We start from the raw sequence: 19277 nt of genomic DNA on the forward strand, positions 1-19277 counted from the left end.
CTACTCAAACAATTGCCCCCGTTGTTTTCCTCAAGTCAGTCATCATACTCAGGTGTGCTACAGAATGCCTGTGTTCCTTCCCTTATCATTAAATAGAATATACAATAACTAACAGCACAGTGATGCCACTGCCTTGATTCTTGCTAAGGCATCATTGCTTTTGCACTTTAGTACAAATGTCAACACCACAAAAGAATATCTTAGTAATATTACGAAAATGGTTATGACCTCATGAACTTCCTGAATAGTCTCAGGGACCACCATGGGTCCTCAGACCACACTTCTAGAATCACTACTTTGTGAGACCTAGACAGTATATTAAAAAGCAGAGACATTACTTTGCCAACAAAGGTCCATCTAGTCAAGGCTATGGTTTTTCCAGTAGTCATGTATGGATGTGAGAGTTGAACCATAAAGAAAGCTGAGAACTGAAGAATTGATGCTTTGAACTGTGGTGTTGGAGAAGACTTTTGAGAGTCCCTTGGACTGCAAGGAGATCAAACCAGTCAATCCTAAAGGAAATCAGTCCTGAATATTCGTTGGAAGGGCTGATGCTGAAGCTGAACTCCAATACTTTGGCCACCTGATGCAAAGAACTGACTCATTGGAAAAGACCCTGATGCTGGGAAAGATTGAAGGCAGGAGAAGAAGAGGGGGACAGAGGATGAGATGGTTGGATGGCTGACTTGATGGACATGAATTTGAGCAGGCTACAGGAGTTGGTGATGGACAGGGAAACCTGGAGCGCTACAGTCCATGGGGTCACAGAGTCGGACAGGACTGAGTGACTGAACTGAAGCATCATGACAGACACAAACAGGTTTACTATAAAGGCATTTAAAAACCTTCGTATTTTCACATGTAAAATTTTTAAATGTGAGAATATAATGGAGCAACAGAAATTATGAGACACAAAGTTTGTAACCCAAGATGTCTTACATTTTTTTGGTGTTTGTATTACCTACCCTCTTAAAAGAAAAATATTTCATGGAAAACAAAATTCATTTATATGCTATTTCAAAAAGACATCAAAAATGTGACTCAAAAATGAAAAGGATGCATAAGTATATTTTAAAAACTGAGAACATAAAGGAAGCAAGAATCAAAATATTATCAAAGTATAATTCACATCAGAAATCATTAAACAGAACCAAGACAGCTATTTTTCTTGGCCGTGGTTTCATTCTACAAAGAAGGAGCTGCTGCCCTAAACCTTTATGAACCAAATATATTATATATTAAAGCAAACAATAAAAATAGGCATACAAATACAAGTAGAAGTTGAAAGAAAGATAACTAGAAATGGAAGACCAACAAATTTTTAAAAAATCTTTCTTAGATCAAGTAGGAAGAAAAGAAAGACAGGTTATAGAGAATCCAAATAATACATGATGATTTTATATCAACTTTGCCTCCTGCAGAGTAAGAGTAAGGCAGAGTAAGACAGGATTTCAGCTGTAAGGAAAGGAAATGTTATCTTTCTTTGAGACTTGAGCAAAGGGGTTTAGGCTTTGAAGGCAGTAGATTTATGTAAATGGTTTCCCGAATGCTGGATCTAAAATCTAGGCTGAGATTTCACATGTGGCCTGATACATGATCTACACAGAGATCAAGTGTATCTTGTCAACCAAATAATTTCAATTTCTTGGGTTCTCTGTATCTATGTCTCTGTTAGTAACATCTATTCTTATGTAAACATTCCATTCTTGTTTCAGTTGTACTATGGGGAAGCTAAGGAGGATTAAGAATCTTCCTTGATATCTCTAGCATTTAGAACAATATCTGACTTACAGTAAGTGCTCAATAAATATTTATTGAATGAATGAATGTCCTTGTTTGAAGCCAGAATGAATCAAGGTCTCTCTCTCTAACTTCTAATCCTTAGACTAGTGTGTTGGGGAGTGGGAGAGGCAGTGAAAATCAGCACAAACTCCAGACAAGAACCAGGTATATTGTGGTTCAGCTACAGTTTTCACTATGGCGAATTTAATCTTCACAGCCGCCCTTGAAGGCTCTGTGCTCAGTCATGCGCTCAGTTGTATCTGACACTTTGTGATCCCTTGGACTGTAGCCCACCAGGCTTCTCTGTCCATGGGATGCTCCAGACAAGAATACTGGAGTGGGTTGCCATTTTCTTCTCCAGGGTATCTTACCGACCCAGGGATCGAAGCCAGGTCTCCTGCACTGCAGGCAGATTCTTTACCAACTGAGCCACCAGGAAAGCCTTCATGTGCTTAAGGATATGAATGAATTCAATAAGATGCAAAAAGATGAATGTAATATCAAATAGGTTAGGGCTATTCGGGCTTCCCAGGTGGCACAGTGGTAAAGAATCCACCTGCCAATGCAGGAGACACAAGAGATACTGCTTCAATCCCTGGGTCAGAAAGATCCCCTGGAGGAGGAAATGGCAACCCATTCCAGTATTCTTATGTGAAAAATCCCATAGACAGAGGAGCCTGGTGGGGTACGGTCCAAGGAGTTGCAAAGAGTCGGACATGACTGAGCGACAGTACATTCAGGCTTTAGGACCTGTGTGTCACAAGGAAGCTGAGAGTTACCCAGAAAAGGATGGAGCAATGAAGTAGCAAAAGCTAGAGGCCCAGAAATAGATGCTTTGTTGCTGAGAGAGATGAGATTGTAACAATGGAAACAATACCTGTGAGGGGAGGTCCCCCAGCCACAGAGGAGCCCTTAGCTAGGAACTTGGTCCCTCCCACTTCTCCTGACAGGAAAACTGTCCAGAGGCTACGTCTAAACAAGTGAAGGCAGCAAGGGCCACTTTGACAGGATCAGAACCCCACCCTTTCCTCTTCACCTGGAAGAATCTCAAGCTTCAGGGCCCTGGGAGACGGAAGTGGGAGGCCCTGAAGCAGATGCCCTGGCAACATAGCCCTTGTGGTCCAATAAAGAAACAGTGGGAGAGAGGAGGAGTGAGCATTTGAGGACAGGCCGTTAGTATTACTGGAGAGGAGATATCCGGTGGCTGCCATTATGAACATTTTGTGAGGTTCTTGGTAGTTATGACTCTACTGAAGAGTCCTTTGCTCTGAGAGGAGGAGAGGTGGTGGTGTTTGGTCTTATGAGTCCAGTGATGTAGGAGGACCTGGGAGGCAGGCAGCATACACTCTTCTGGTATCCTATATCTTTCAGGGCAAAAAATCCTGCCAAGAGAAGCTAAGTCAGCTCTGGACTCTCACTTCCCATGCATTTCCTCTACTGTATTCAGGTTACTTTGAAAGAAAAAAAAAAAATTCCAAAGGGAAAGCAGCAAAACCACAGGCTTTTGTAATTAATGCAGCAAACTAGCCAGGTTTTTAATATTAATGAACATTGTTTGATGTCTGTATGTCTGAGTAAAAGCATACTTGGAAAAACATTCTTTGAAACTATTGTGGGCTTGTAATGAATATTTAATCAACAAATGCAACAGTCTATTTAGCATTCAAATATTCCATTTTTGATTGGAAAGGTACACAACAAAATTTTGCCATTAATTATGAACAGTAGGATGGGGAGTAAACTTTACTTTTCATTTGTACTCTTCATGCTACTTAAGTACAACAGTGTAATTAAAATATTAGTCAGACAATACTAATATAGTCTAGGGTAGTTCTAGGAATTATGATGAGAAAATAAAGTGGGAAATGTTTTATTTGGGAGCTCCATGCTCACAAACCCTTTTTCCTCCATATCTTTCATCCTCCATCAAAATCTTTCTCTTGTACATTAGAGTAAAGATAAGAGTTTAAATAATAAAATTTTGATTCACTAGTAATTAAAGGCTTATGTTAAAGGAATTTAAAACAGATGTTGGGACTTGTCCTGCTTACCGTGTTTTAGGAAAACAATGGATGTAATAATAGAAGCAATCCTTTCCCGTTGTCTTGCTCTCAAAACCTTCAACTGTGCTCCAAACTTCTCAACATCTTTCATAATTAAATCATTGAGAAGAAGTTTTTTTTTATTTTCCTTTTCAAAACCAAGTACAATCAGGCTCATGGTACTTTCATTGCAGAAATTTCTTGGTTATAATTCAGATGAATATGTGAGAAGCTAAAGGTATAGGTACTGGGCTGAATAAGTTGGCCAGAAATAATAAGCCAGGAGAGAGTTGGTGCTGCTACCCAGGGACGAGAACCGGCAGCCCACTTTCACAGTGAGCCTCCAGCAGTGAACAAGTCTTGGTTTCTGCCCAGCTGTGTCTGGGGAATTGTTTCACTCTGGAGAGTCTGTTGAGGTGGCTGGGTGTGGCAAATGTTTAATCATCAGCTCTGGGAAAAGCAGGAAAACAGAAAGGAAAGGATGGAGGAAGGAAATTCTGATTTGTAGTGTTTCCCAATTTTCCCAGCCAATTACAGGCTACACTGAGTCACCAACTGGAGAAGGGAATGGCAACTCACTCCAGTATTCTTGCCTGGAGAATTCCATCGACAGAGGAGCCTGGTGGGCTACAGTCTGTGGTGTCACAAAGAGTTGGATACAACTGGGTGACTAACACACACAAGTCACCAAATCTGGCCTTGGGGAGAGATGATCAGTGTGGACTCTCCCAAGGCACACCAAGTCACCTAGCACACGGCTAACCTGCTTCATCTTTCAGGTATCCACAGAGAAGCTGAGGATTCACTTGACAGCATTATCTCCCTCCAGTGAGTTATGGGCTTCTGTGAGCCATGAAAAGTGATGCTTTTTACAAAATCCCCCCATTCTATAGTGAAAGGCTGAGATCTATTTCCTAATGAGGTATTATCTGGGGAGGCAAGCAAGAGAGCTCTGACCACGGGCTTATTACTTGCAATATTGCCCTGGAAACCCATTGTCAAAGGAGCGATAGGTATGTGGAATAGAAAAGAAATGACTTTGGCTCAGAGTAAACAACATAACAGTGACAACAAGCTAAAGGGAATGGGGTAGAGGATTCTGAGCATCAGTTGGTAGGTAATGACAGCCTGAACTCCTAAAGGAGAAACCCACAGCAGAACCCTGCATTAGCACATGCCAATTTATCTCAGGGTCTAATGTAGGCAGAAGGGCTTTTAAATGAATAATTGCTGAAGGGGCAATTGTGGGAATTATCATTCAAAGAGATAAGGTTTATTATTTTTTTTTCCCAGGCCACTGCACACACGAGTTTAATAATCTTTTCAGTGGGTACCATGTTATCATAAAATAACCTAAATGCTACTAAATGGTATTTAAAATGATTTCCAGACACCAGTAGGCCAAGGAAATGGTGATTCAGCTGCTAATGCATCTCTAATACAGTACAGAAGAAGGTACTGCAATCAGGCCACATTGCCAGGATCAAAATCCTTTTTCGTGATTCTTTTCACTTCCATCTTTGACCTCTATCCAATTTTTGGCACACTTCTTACTTCTTTCACCTGTTTTTCAGGTTCCTTTCATACCTGAGCTGCGGTATGAAAAAGATGTGGTCTGCTGTTTATTCTCAGTTGTGAGGTGCTGCAGAGCTGCTAAGAAGGGGAAATCAGAGGTAGAAGGCAGCCTTCCCTGAAACTCCAGAGAGGAAGTAGCAAGGCCAAGAAGAACGAAAGGTCTGGCAATGCACTGTGTTCACATGCCTCCCACCTGACTTCATGTGATCTGATACTATGTAGTGATATCAAAGGTGAGCTTAGAGGGGATCCAGAGGAGAAAATATCCATGACTCTACTGTAATCAAGAGACAAAAGTTTCAGAAGCTCAAATTCATGATTTCACCACGTGCTGCCCCAGTGAAATCTACTATGCTTAATATCCCCAGTACCAACAGTCTGGTACCTCATTAGCTTAGCTAACCAGCACCCTAGACATCAAGGAAGGCATGTCATGGCGAGGCCTGATTGCCCTCATGTTTTTCTATTAAGACACATAATAATGCAAAGGAGCAGACAGATCAAATACCTTATTTTGGTGGCTTTTTTGGAAGCAAAATAATGGGACATTCTGGCCATCAAGTGATTAAGACTGTGCTTCTAAAGCAGGAGACATGGGTTCAATCCCTGGGTCAGGAAGATCCCCTGGAGAAAGGGGTTCTCCAGTATTCTTGCCTGGAGAATTCCATCGACAGAGGAGACTGGTGGGCTACAGTCTATGGTGTCACAAAGAGTCGGACATGACTGCGTGACTAACACACACCCACACTCAGCTTTTAATTTGTTTTTCTCTTTCTTTGGGGCTGTTTTACTGGGTAAAATATACATAGTGTGACATTCTTAACTGGTTCTTAGAAAGCTAAGTTAAAGTCCATTTCTAAGAAACAGCCAGCAGCATACCCCCACCCCCACCATGGGGAAGAGAGGTGGGATATCCAGAGCATCCTCTCTCTCCATCTCTAGATGACAGCAAAACGTCAAGAGATGGGAAAGGAGGGCAGAGCACAGGAACATGCACATCTCACAGTGCCGACAGGCAGCCAATCGGCAAGGGTGCTGGGGAACAGCCATGCAGAGAAAATCACCACAGAGCATGGCAGCTGGTGGGATCTCGGGCTACAGCACTCCTGGCAAGGAGCAAGGAGAACGGTGGGTTTGCAGAACCTCAGATCTGCTGCCTTGGGTGTCAGTCACAAAGCTCTGCAAACAGGAGTGACTAAACTGCAATAAGACAGAGATTATGTGGGGCACTCCAACATATTCTTTCCATGTGACATGCCTGGGAATCAGGAATTAGCTTAAAAAGGAGGTTTCAGGACCTGGATCTGCTGCTGTGCAACTGAGAAGCCTTAAGTGCACAAACACAAAATCAGGGTTAATAGGAGGCAATTTATCCCAAAGAAATACAGCAGCCTGTGTTTCTCTGGCAGGCACTCTGGTTGAGGATATCAAGTTTGCATCTTTATTTCCTGGAATGTTGTCAATCAACGTCAAACAAGCCCTAAATAAAATCTGAGCCAACTGGAACAGAGACCTCAGGTACGATGTGCTACAGACAAGTTTCTCTGGCATAAGATTAATGGAGTAGCATGAAATCTATTCAAGTCATCATATCAGGATTTGAAAAGTCAAAATATTTTTCAGATCACGGTGAGAATCCCCTGAAAGGTGATGAGGAACAGCTGGGGTTAACCCAACAGTACATGTCAGGGTTGAGGGAATAAAGCTACAATATAATCTGTCTGGGGAGGCTATTTTCCCTCAGGTGGAAGAAATAACATTAATTAGAATTTTTATTTGAGTTTTAGGTCATAATTCCCAGGCATGGAATATTTTTCTCCCTATCCCCACCCAATAACATGAAAAATATGAAAAATACAGGCCAGTAGCAGTTAAAATTGCTGATTGTACCTGGTATGGTCAGTGACCTGGGAATTGGGTCCTCTCAAATCCTGTGAAAGTAAAACTGGGTGCAATCCTTCTGGAAGCTAACTGGGTGACATGCCCTTTGACCTACTCTAAAAAATTTCTTCCATTTCTAAAAAATGTTGCCAAAACCACAAAGATATATGTATACTGCTATGATCGTACCATTATTTAAAAGAGCAGAACTCCAGAAATAAGCTAAACGTTCTTCCATAGAGAATAGTCAAATTGTGATAGAGCCATACAATGAGAATATTACAGTCATCAAAAGGTGAGCAAATCTTTTTATGGCCAATGTGTAATATATCCATGATATACTAAGTGGAAAAGACAAGAGGCAAGACAGGATAATATAATCCCACTCGTGTTAAACAAAAGAATAAGCACACGTAAGCTGATATTTGCTCAGCAACTTGCAGGAAGACTTATGCAAAAACCTGCTAAGCGTGGTTATGTTTAGGAAGGTTCTGGTGGCTCCAGGAGACCCTTGGCTTGTGACTGTAAACTCCAGTCTCTGCCCCGTCAGTCTCTGTCTTCACGTGGCCTTGTGCTCCTTTGCGTATGTTTCTTCTCTTCTAAGGATACTTGTCAGTGGATTAGGGAGCACCAGGATAAATCCAGGATAATCTCATTCCAAAACCCTTAATTAATTCATATGCCAAGAGCATTTTTCTAAATAAGGTCATATTCACAAGCTCCAGGGGTTAGGGTATGGGTATATATTTGAAGGGGACCATTTAAATCACTGGGGCTTCCCAGGTGGCACTAAGGGTAAAGAACTCTTCTGTAGGAGACATACATAAGAGAGGTGGGTTTGATCCGTGGGTCAGGAAGATCCCCTGGAGAAGGAAATAGCTACCCACTCCTGTATTCTTGCCCATTCAGTAGTCCCATTGGGAGAATCCCATAAACAAAGGAGCCTGATGGGCTACAGTCCATGGGATCACAAAGAGTCAGACATGACTGAAGTGACTTAGCATGCAAGTACAAGCATTTAATTCACTACATCAAGATACTAGTATTTTAAGGTATACATACTCAAGGAAGCATAGCCAGTCAAGCTCACTAGAAACTGTCTACTGTTCTTTATTTCAGCTTATCTCCCAGTTATTTTCTTCCTAAGTACAGACTGAGGGGTGCCATGGGGAGTGTTTACTGATGAAGATTTAGGGACAGGGAGGTACTCTTTTGCAGAAAAAAGAAAAGGTCAGAACAACCAGGGTAGGCGACTTGAGAGGTCAGAGGCTAACTGGAAAGCAGAGGAGAGAGGGAGCCAGCTTAGCACAGAAAGAGTAGCAGGAAGGGACTGGAGGAGTGTGGAATGGTTCTGGAAGCAGCCAGCTCACATTCACGGCCTGCCTGAGTGGGGTTTTGGTGCCTATCTCACAGCTAGAGTTTCTGAAGACTACTTTTGTATTGGAGAAGGGAAGAAGGACAAGAAGATGAATGTCACCATCTTGTTCTTCAGGCTTCAGGTCACTTCACCCGTGGGGAGATGGGCTGGAAGCCCCACATTGAGCACAGAGCCAGGCTCTCTGCAGAGGGTAGAATAGGAGCTGCTCTGATGCTGCTGGTATTAGAGAAGACTCTTGAGAGTCCCTTGGACTGCAAGGAGATGAAACCAGTCAATCCAAAAGGAAATCAATTCTGAATATTCATTGGAAAGAATATTGGAGCTGAAGCTCCAATACTTTGGCCACGTCATGCAAAGAGCCTACTCATTAGAAAAGACCCCGATCCTGGGAAAGATTGAAGGCAGGAGGAGAAGGGGATGAAAGAGGATGAGATGGTTGGATGGCATCACCAACTCAATGGATGTGAGTTTGAGCAAACTCATGGAGTTGGTGAAGAACAGGGAAGCCTGGCGTGCTGCAGTCCATGGGGTCACAAAGAGTTGGACATGACTGAGCTGCCAAACATGGAATAACCACTGATGTTGCCGTTCCGGTTAATTTCCTCCATACCCACCTTGGAAGGGAGAGGCTGAAAGCAATGGGGAGTCCTTTAATGACCCCAGAAATATTCTCTAGGGAGGATAGAAGAATTATAATTCCCACCGAGGGACTCTGCTCAGGCTCTCTCCTACTTCTTACAGTGAACGTGAAGCACACAGGCTTGGCCAAGCCAGTCCAGCATGAGGCCAGTGGGGATTCCCTCCACCAGCACCCATAAAGAACAGGGATGCTAACAGGCTGAAAAAAACCCTTTTCCCCAGAGGCTACTGGAAAACCCTGTGCCATCCAGTGCCAGAGAACAAACCCCACACCTTTTCCCAGAGCTGCACCCCTCTGCACACCACCTTCACCAGCACTTACATACACCCTACATATTGTCTTTGAGGGAGCCTAAACTCCAGTTCTGAATCAGTTCTTGCATCTGTATTATTTTGTCTCCCTGGTGTTTGGGAAGGGATGTTCAGAGAGAATAGGCAGAGAGTGAGCTAGTTGGGAAGAAACAAACAAACAAAAATATCAGAAAGGATTCACTAGGGCTGACCTGGCAATCGTAGAAATCAAGTTTGCAGCCATTGGAGGCTCTTGGGAGCTTTTCCAGGTAATAGAGGTCTCTACCTCCCCAAAGTTCTTCAGCTGCAAAGGATGTCTAACTCTTTGATGTCAGAGCATTACTACATCTGGTCAAGCTATGAATGAGACTTTAAAAAATGCCTCTGAGCTTCTCCCCATCTCATATTTCCCCCAGAAAGTTGGGGGCAACTAGGAGGCAAGAGATACTCAGCTGGAGGCTGGTCTTCCCTTAGGACGGAAAGAAGGGGACAACATATATTGTGAGTCACTCTCTGGCACTCCTTGGCTTGCAGTTACAATGTCTGATTCTTTCAATCTCTACCTTGGTCCTTCCCTGGCATTCTCTTCTTGTGTATATTGTGTTCTTTCTTTAATCAGAACTGCCCAGCAGTAGCAAAAGCCCCAAAGCAGGAGAGTCAGGGAACTAGGCACCAGTTCTATTCCTACTATACTGAGGAACTGAGTGACTTGTACAAACTCACCAACATATTTTTGTTGTTGTTCAGTCGCCAAGTCATGTCCAACTCTTGGAGACCCCATGAACTGCAGCACACCAGGCTTCCTTGTACTTCACTATCTCGTGGAGTATGCCCAAATTCATGTCCATTGCATCAGTGATGCTGTCTCACCATCTCATCCTCTGCTGTCTGAGAATTCTCCTTTTGCCTTCACTCTTTCCTAGGATCAGGGTGATTTCTCATGTTCATCCAAGTATCACATTCTAGGGGCTCTAACTTTTTACTTTTACCCTTTTAATCAGCCTTAAATTTTATGTCACGTATTAATTCTATAATAATTTCTTTTAAAATGGGAAAGAAAGATAGGTCACTTCCTGCCAGCAATTGTACATTAGTAAGGGCAAGTAGTTTGGACTGCAGTAGTGCAGTCTTCCAGATTTTTCCAGAGGAAGATCTGCCTTTGAACTTCCCTGATTCTTAAAGCCATGGTGATGCTGACAAGAGAAACAGAGACCCTCTGGAGTTTTTGAAAGCAGGAAGGAATGAGCCCACATTTGCAAGCCATTCAGTCTCCCACTGGTGTGCTCCAAAGGGTGTGGGAAGGAGAGTGTGAACAACAGCATATGCTGCCTACTCTGGGTAACCTCACTGTCTAACAATGTTGGGTTTGATTGGCCATAATGCATGTGAATGGAGCAGGTGATATTAGAAGAGCTTAAACCTCAAAAGCACAGTCTTTAGACTCTAGTGGTATAGATTCAAATTTGAGCTCTGCTGCTGACTAGCTTAGCAAGGCAAGCTTGGGGAGCTCACCTAACCATTCTAAGACTTTAGTTCTCCATTTGTAAAGTAGAGGTAATAATCCTATCAGAATATTGTCCTGAGGAGTAAATAAAGTGTTTAAAGCACTTATCATGGCACCAGACACATACTAAGTGCTCATTAGATGGCAGTTTTATCATTATTTCTGCTCCCAATTTCATTTCTACTTTGCTGTTATAGTTCATATGAGTTGCCTCCAAGCTATTAAAAAGCAATAAAAGTAGTAATACCAAAATTGTGATACAAAATAATGTTTCACTAAATAGATACTGAATTTCACTTGGATTCAGTTCAATTGAGAATCATACAATTTTAGAACTAGATGGAGTTTGAAAATCTTCTGATATTTCTCAGATGCAAAACCAAGGCCAACAATAATTTGCCAAGATCACATAAGCTGTTAGAGGCAGAGTTGAAACCAGAAGCCACAGCCCCCAGCTTCTGTCCTAGAGTTTCGTAGAGTTGTAGTAGAAATTCTGATTTCCAGGAAAAGACAAATGAGGAGAGAAAAATAGAAGCAATATGGGATGTTAGAGAAAATTCTAATCCTCCTAGATCCCTACTATGACTAGAGGGTCTGCATATTGAATAAAAACTTGATCTGTACTGACAGGCTGGCTTCTACCAGAAAATATTATGACTAAAAAGACTGAAAAATAAAGATACAAGTCCTATCTCCCTGCCTGCCTCTTCTCCCTCTCTGCTTCTGTCTGTCTGTCTCTCTCCCTCCCCTTTTCTTATTTCTTCCTGATTAGTTTCATGAGGCTACTGGCCATGATTTAATCAGGAATGCCAAATTACAGCTTCAAAGTGATTTGTCAACAAAACTATTAATTGTCCTAAATGAATAATAAATTATTGGGCTCCATGATTAAATGGTAAGGACATGAACCTCATAAATAGTGTGTGTGCATTGAGTAATGAGGCCATGTCAACTTCTTATACCTACAAAAAGGCAATAAGAACACAGTGTTAGCACTTACTTGATAATGTTGGATGATTAAAGCTTCCCTTGGGGCGTGAAGGGAAAACACCAGCATTTATGAGGACTTGTATTATAGTCTCCTGCTGGAAATTATTGACATCAACACCATATAAATCTGAATTCTGAGTTTATAATGTGTTTCCTGATAATCAAATACTGATTATATCATGGTATAGTGGGTAGAACTTTAAGCAAGAATTGTTGAGATCTGAACTTTGAGCCTAGGCCTCCAGTGGGTTGCTTGTTTCATAATTTGATTTGTTGGACTAAGATTCTTCAGATCAGATCAGATCAGTCGCTCAGTCATGTCCGACTCTTTGCGACCCCGTGAATCGCAGCACGCCAGGCCTCCCTGTCCATCACCAACTCCCAGAGTTCACTCAGACTCACGTCCATTGAGTCAGTGATGCCATCCAGCCATCTCATCCTCTGTCATCCCCTTCTCCTCCTGCCCCCAATCCCTCCCAGCATCAGGGTCTTTTCCAATGAGTCAGCTGTTCACGTGAGGTGGCCAAAGTATTGGAGTTTCAGCTTTCGCATCATTCCTTCCAAAGAAATCCCAGGGCTGATCTCCTTCAGAATGGACTGGTTGGATCTCCTTGCAGTCCAAGGGACTCTCAAGAGTCTTCTCCAACACCACAGTTCAAAAGCTTCAATTCTTTGGTGCTCAGCCTTCTTCACAGTCCAACTCTCACATCCATACATGACCACAGGAAAAACCATAGCCTTGACAAGATGGACCTTTGTTGGCAAAGTAACGTCTCTGCTTTTGAATATGCTATCTAAGTTGGTCATAACTTTCCTTCCAAGGAGCAAGCGTCTTTTAATTTCATGGCTGCAGTCACCATCTGTAGTGATTTTGGAGCCCAGAAAAATAAAGTCTGACACCGTTTCCACTGTTTCCCCATCTATTTCCCATGAAGTGATGGGACCAGATGCCATGATCTTTGTTTTCTGAACGTTGAGCTTTAAGCCAACTTTTTCACTCTCTACTTTCACTTTCACCAAGAGGCTTTTTAGTTCCTCTTCACTTTCTGCCATAAGGGTGGTGTCATCTGCATATCTAAGTTATTGATATTTCTCCCAGCAATCTTGATTCCAGCTTGTGTTTCTTCCAGTCCAGTGTTTCTCATGATGTACTCTGCATATAAGTTAAATAAACACGGTGACAGTATACAGCCTTGATGTACTCCTTTTCCTATTTGGAACCAGTCTGTTGTTCCATGTCCAGTTCTAACTGTTGCTTCCTGACCTGCCAAAGAATATATATAGACAGATGTAAAATTTTATTCGTATTTTGTGTATCTACACATACACTAAACATATTTATCTACAAAAATAACTTCCTCAATTGCTAGGATTAGATTTTCTGTAAATCCTAGAAGTATGAGAATTTTAATTTAGGAATATAAGATTTTATGTCATCTAAAATGTCTTAAAAATGACATTTTATGTGTCTGTGTTAGAAAGAATTCTAAGTGAGCCCCCAATATTCTCACTGCCTTATGTACACTATATGATACCCCCCACTTGAGCTTAAGCAGGATCTGCGAATAGAATGAGATATCAGTCCTATAATTAGGTTATATTACCTGGCAAAGTTGAGAAGATTCTGAAGATTAATTGAAGTTTTGAATTAGTTGACTTTTAATTAATCAAAAGAAAGATTATCCTGAATGGGCCTGACTTAATCAGATGAGTCATTTAAAAGAGAGTCTCTAGGAGTCAAATGGAAGAAACAGACAATTTCCAAGACATCATGAGATCTACAGCTGCAAGAAAATGAATTCTACCAACAACCACAGGAGCTGGAAGAGGATCTCAATCCACAGATGAGACCCCCAGCCAACACATAGGACCCAGCTAAGACATGCCTGAACTCCTGATCTATGAAAACAGATAATACACGTGTGTTAAGACTTCACATGTATAATAATTTGTTATGCAACCCTAGAAGTATGAGAAGTCAAAAATGAATGTAGTATCTGAATTTAGTTAGTGGAACTGTGTATAATGTCTCTGTATTAGCTTCCTCTGGCTGCTGTAACTAATTGCCACAAATTTAGTGGTTTAAACCACTCCAGATTTATCTCTTACAGTTCTGGAAGTCGGAAGTCCAAAATCAGTTTCCCTGGGCTAATATTCAAGTGTCAACATGGCTGCTTTTTTCTGAATGCTCTAAGGTGAGCTACTTTTGTATTCCCTGAATATGACCCCCTTCTTCTATCTTCAAAGGGCATCCTTCCCCTCTCTGCTTCCATCATCATTTCACCTTCTCTTACTCTGAACTTTCTGATAATCTGAACTTTCTGACTCTGAACTCTAATAATCTATCTGACTTCTCCGATGTCCCTCATAAAGATATTGTAATTCATCAGGCCAACTAGGCAATATAGGATAATCTTCCCATCTCAATACTAACAGTTATATCTTCAAAGCCCTTTTCGTCCTATAAAGTAACATTCACAGGCTCTGAGAATTAGGATGACAAATTTGGTGGGTCATTATTCATCCAACTACAGTCCACCTCCTATTCCCCAATGATTCATATCCATCTCACGTGTCAAATACAGTCCCTCCATCCTAATCCTCCATCCTTAGCCACTGCACTGTTTTATCCTGATATGACTTTAGGATGATGATGAGGCCTTGTTGATGATAGTGATGGCAATGGTTAGAAATTCTGGAGTCTATACCTCTTCTAATGAATGTAATTTCAATTTCTCAAGGTCAGTGTGCTTGAGGCATTAGAAAGTTCACTGGCCATGAAATAAATTTGTCCAGACATGCTGAGAGTACTCTTTCCACCTTTTTGAAGAAAGCATAAAATGTGGGCTAAACAGTCTCGTTTTAAAGAACTATTTGTAGCTCCTTAGCTGCTATGAATCGTTAATATTAATATCTTGTTCTGTGGATCTGTCCAGACTTTCCTAATGTTCTTGCATTAAATAGAAACTTTAAGTATCAGGCCTTTATAATTTGATCTCCATGGAAAGCTTTACCTCTCTGTTATTCTTTGCAAAGTGTTAGGTGCTTTAGCAGTTCACAGGAATGCTGTGCTATGCCAAAACACACTCTCTAACCTGAATATGCTGCCTGAGGTCTCTTTGGTTCATTTACAAACTCAATCAAATGTACTATGATGGCTCCTTGAAAATATCATCAAAACAACCTCTTAATAAGACAAATCTGAGTTTATTTTTCCCATGCTAAAGGTAATATTTATAGTACAAATAGTTGTGTAATTGCCACTCTGGACCCTATACCTCTGCTAATGAATGCAACTCCAATTTCTCAAGCTCAGTATTGCTTGAGGCATTAGTAAGCTTGTTGGCCATGAAACATATTTGTCCAAGCATCCTGAAAGTATTCTCACCTTTTTGTAGAAAGCATAAACTGTGGGCTAAGCAGTCTTGCTTGACAGAATTCTAGTGCTTTTCAGAGGGCAGAGGGAAAAATTAGAATATTTATGGAGTTTTAGAGTCTGATTTAAGGCAACACTTTCAATGTGGGAGCTTGTTTAGGATTGGGAAAGAATTGTGATTCAAAAGTTTACCTTCGGTGGCTACAAGAAGACAAAGATAGAGATGCAAGTCCTCAAAGAGAGTGCCAGCGATGGCTTTGCTCTTGGTGTCAAATTAAAAAATTATTGCAAAGGTTGATGTCAGGAAATTAACCCATATTTTCTCCCAGGAGTTTTATGGTTTCAAGTCTGATGTTCAAGTCCTTTATTTAGAGTTTATCTTTGTGAATGGTATGAGATAGTGGTCCACTTTCATTCTTTTGCATGTAGCTGTCCAAAATTGAAGAAACTATCCTTCCCCTATTGTGTATTCTTGGCCTCTTAGTCGTCAATTGATACCCATGTGTGGTTTTTTTTTCTGAGCTCTCTATTCTCTTCCATTGAAATTTGTGTCTATTTTATGCCAATACCAACTTGCTTTCATTCCTATAGCTTTGTAATATAACTTGAAATCAGGAAATGAGTGCCTCCAGCTATATTCTTCTTCCTCAAAATTGCTTTGACTATTTGGGGTCTTATATGGTTCCACACAAGTTTTAGGAATGTGTTTTCTGTTTCTTGAAATATGTCCTTGGGATTCTGATAGGATTGCACTGAATGTAGAGTGCTTTCTTGTAGATCACTTTGGGCATATTGAACATTTAACAACAATATCTTCCAATTCATGAGCACAGAATATCTTTCCATTCATTTGTGCCTTCTTCAATTTCTTTCCACAAATTTTGATAAATTGTATTTTCATTTAGTTCAAAATGTTTTAATTTCTCTTGAGATTTCTTCTTTGATCTATGTGTTACTTAGAAGTGTGTTGTTTGTTATCCACATATTTTGGGCTTTTCCAGTTAACTTTCTGTGCTGATTTCTGGTTTAATTCCACTGGATCTGAGAGCAGATGTTGTATGATTTCTATTCTTTATTTTGTTAGGTGTGTTTTATGGCCCAGAATGTAATCTGTTTTGGTGAATGTTCCATGTGAGCTCAAGAAGAAAGTGTATTTCACCTTTGTTGAGTGAGATAGTCTACAGATTTTAATTATGCCCAGTTGACTGATGGGCTTATTGAGCTCAACCATGTCATTACTGATTTTCTGCCTGTCCATTTCTGATAGATGGGTATTGATGTCTCTATGATAGTAGATCAATCTATTTCTCCTTGCAATTCTATTAGGTGTTGCCTCATGTAGTTTGATGCTCTGTTGTTAGACACATGCATATTAAAGACTGTTATGTCTTCTTGGAGAACTGATTCTTTGTTATCATGATGTGTTTCCCTTCTTTATTTTTAATAATGCTCCAGGCTCTGAAGTCTGCCCTACCTAAAATTAAGATGGCTATTCCTATTTTCTTTTGATTAGTGTTACCATGGTGTGTTTTTCTCCATCCATTTGTTTTTGATCTGCTTGTGTCTTTCTATTTAAAGTGATTTTTATTGTAGGCAATGTATAGTTGAGTCTTTCTTGTTGATTCACTCACAATCCTTATCTTTTAATTGATATATTTAGACCATTGACATTCAAAGTGATGGTTATATAGTTGGATTATTATCCACCATGTGTGTGCTCTGTTGCTTCAGTCACGTCCGACTGTTTGCAACCCTATGGTCTGGAGCCCACCAGGCTCCTCTGTCCACAGGATTTTCCCGGCAAGAACACCGGAGTGGGTTGTCACGTCGTCCTCCAGGGGATCTTCCCAACCCAGGGACTGAACCCAAATCTGCATCTCCTGCATTGCAGGCAGATTCTTTACCACTGAGCCACTGGGGAAACCCATTATTCACCATGTCTGTTACTATTTTCTATATGTCACTTTTGTATTTTCTTATTTTTGTTTTCCATTTTTTTTCTGCCTCTTATGGCTTTAGTTAAGACTTTTATTTGATTCATTCTCTTTTTTAGCATATTATATTTCTATTTTTAACTCCTTTTTTTTCTTTAGTGGTTGCCCTAGAATTTGCAATATACTTGGAGAAGGAAATGGCAACCCACTCCAGTGTTCTTGCCTGGAGAATCCCAGGGATGGGGGAGCCTCATGGGCTGCCATCTATGGGGTCACACAGAGTCAGACACGACTGAGGTGCCTTAGCAGCAGCAGCAGCAGTGCTAAGTCACTTTAGTTGTGTCTGACTCTTTGCGACCCTATCGACGGTAGCCCATCAGGCCCCTCTGTCCAGGGGATTCTCCAGGCAAGAATACTGGAGTGGGTTGCTGTTTCCTCCTTCAGGGGATCTTCCCAACCCAGGGATCCAACCCACGACTTTCATCTCTTGCATTGGCAGGCATTCTTTATCACTAGTGCCACCTGGGAACTACAACTAACTGAAGTCCATCAAATAACTCTATCTGTTCACAAGTAGTGTTAGTACATTATAAAAATAAGTCCTTCTCTTATCTCTTATATTCATTTCACACACAAATTTTACATATATATATATATATATACACACATATGTAAACATACATTGTTGCTATTGTTATTTTCAAACTATTATTTGCTAGATCAATTAAGTAGAAAAATAAACGTTTTTATACTGGAGTGATTTGCCATTTCCTTCTCCAGGGGATCTTCCCGACCCAGGGATCATTTTGTCGCCTGCATTACAGGTGTTCTAGTGCACTGAAGCCAGATTCTTTACCACCTCACCACTTTTTCTTATTCTTTACCACCGGGGAAGCCCACATTATTTGTTAGATCAATTAAGTAGAAAAATAAAAGTTTTTACTTTATTTACATTATTTTCTCTTTAAGATTTGAGTTTATGACATATTAATTTCTTTCCCTATAAAAAAGCATTTTAAAGCATTTCTTGTAAGGTAGGTCTATTGGTAACAAATTCCTTCCAATTTGTTTGTCTGAACAAGTCTTTATTTTACCTTCACTTTTCAAGGGTAACTGTTCAGGGTACAGAATTCTGTAGTTGTGGTTTTTACTTTCAACACTAGATATTTCATTCTACTCTCTTCTTGCTTGCATGATTTGTGAGATGAAGGAAGGTATAATTCTTATCTTTGTTTCTTTATAGGTTTGTTTACCCCTCATACTTCTGTCAGGAGTTTTTTCTCTGACTTCTGTGGTTGAAAATGAGCTGCCTGGGTGTGGGTATTTTGGCATGTATCCTGCTTACTGTTCTCTGAGCTTTCTGGATTTATGGATTATTTTGTTACATCAATATGTAGAAATTCTTGGTCAATATTGTTTCACATGTTTCTTCTGTTACTTTCTCTCTTTTCCTTCTGGTATTCCCATTATATATACGGTACGTCTTTTGTAGTTATCCCACAGTCCTTGGATATTCTGTTCTATTTTCTTCAGTCTTTGTGTTCAATAGTTTTAAAAGCTTCTATAGATATATCCTCTAGCCCAGGGATTCTTCCTTCACCCATTTCCAGTCTAGAATAAGCCAATCAAAGGAATTTTTATTTTGGTTGCAATATTTTTAATGTCTAGAAATTATTTTTGTTTTTTCTTAGAATTTCCATCTCTCAGCTTACATTGTCCCTCTGTTCTTGCATGGTATCTACTTTATCCATTGCAGCCCTTAACATGTTAATCAAAACAGTTTTAAGTTTCTGGACTGATAGGTTCAATCCCCCTGCCATGCCTGCTTCTCTTCATATTGTGTGTTTTTTTTTTTTCTTTTTAGTATGCCTTGTAATTTTTTTCT

At 40.6% G+C, this 19277-nt stretch overlaps 1 long non-coding RNA gene across 2 annotated transcripts in view; it reads left to right on the top strand.

Annotated features, from left to right (window-relative positions):
- The first annotated feature begins 4499 nt into the window (after nucleotides 1-4499).
- LOC139184452 (uncharacterized) overlaps nucleotides 4500-19277 on the top strand; it is a 39217-nt gene continuing 24439 nt past the window's right edge. Inside the window, exons 1-3 of one of the 2 annotated variants that reach the window (XR_011567951.1) lie at nucleotides 4500-4652; nucleotides 5399-5632; nucleotides 6809-6917. This is a non-coding gene — a long non-coding RNA (uncharacterized lncRNA). The remainder of the gene's footprint in view (nucleotides 4653-5398; nucleotides 5633-6808; nucleotides 6918-19277) is intronic. The other variant, XR_011567952.1, reaches the window with a different exon arrangement.

This window comes from Bos indicus, chromosome 8, assembly GCF_029378745.1.
Source record: "Bos indicus isolate NIAB-ARS_2022 breed Sahiwal x Tharparkar chromosome 8, NIAB-ARS_B.indTharparkar_mat_pri_1.0, whole genome shotgun sequence".
Classification (NCBI taxonomy): domain Eukaryota; kingdom Metazoa; phylum Chordata; class Mammalia; order Artiodactyla; family Bovidae; genus Bos; species Bos indicus.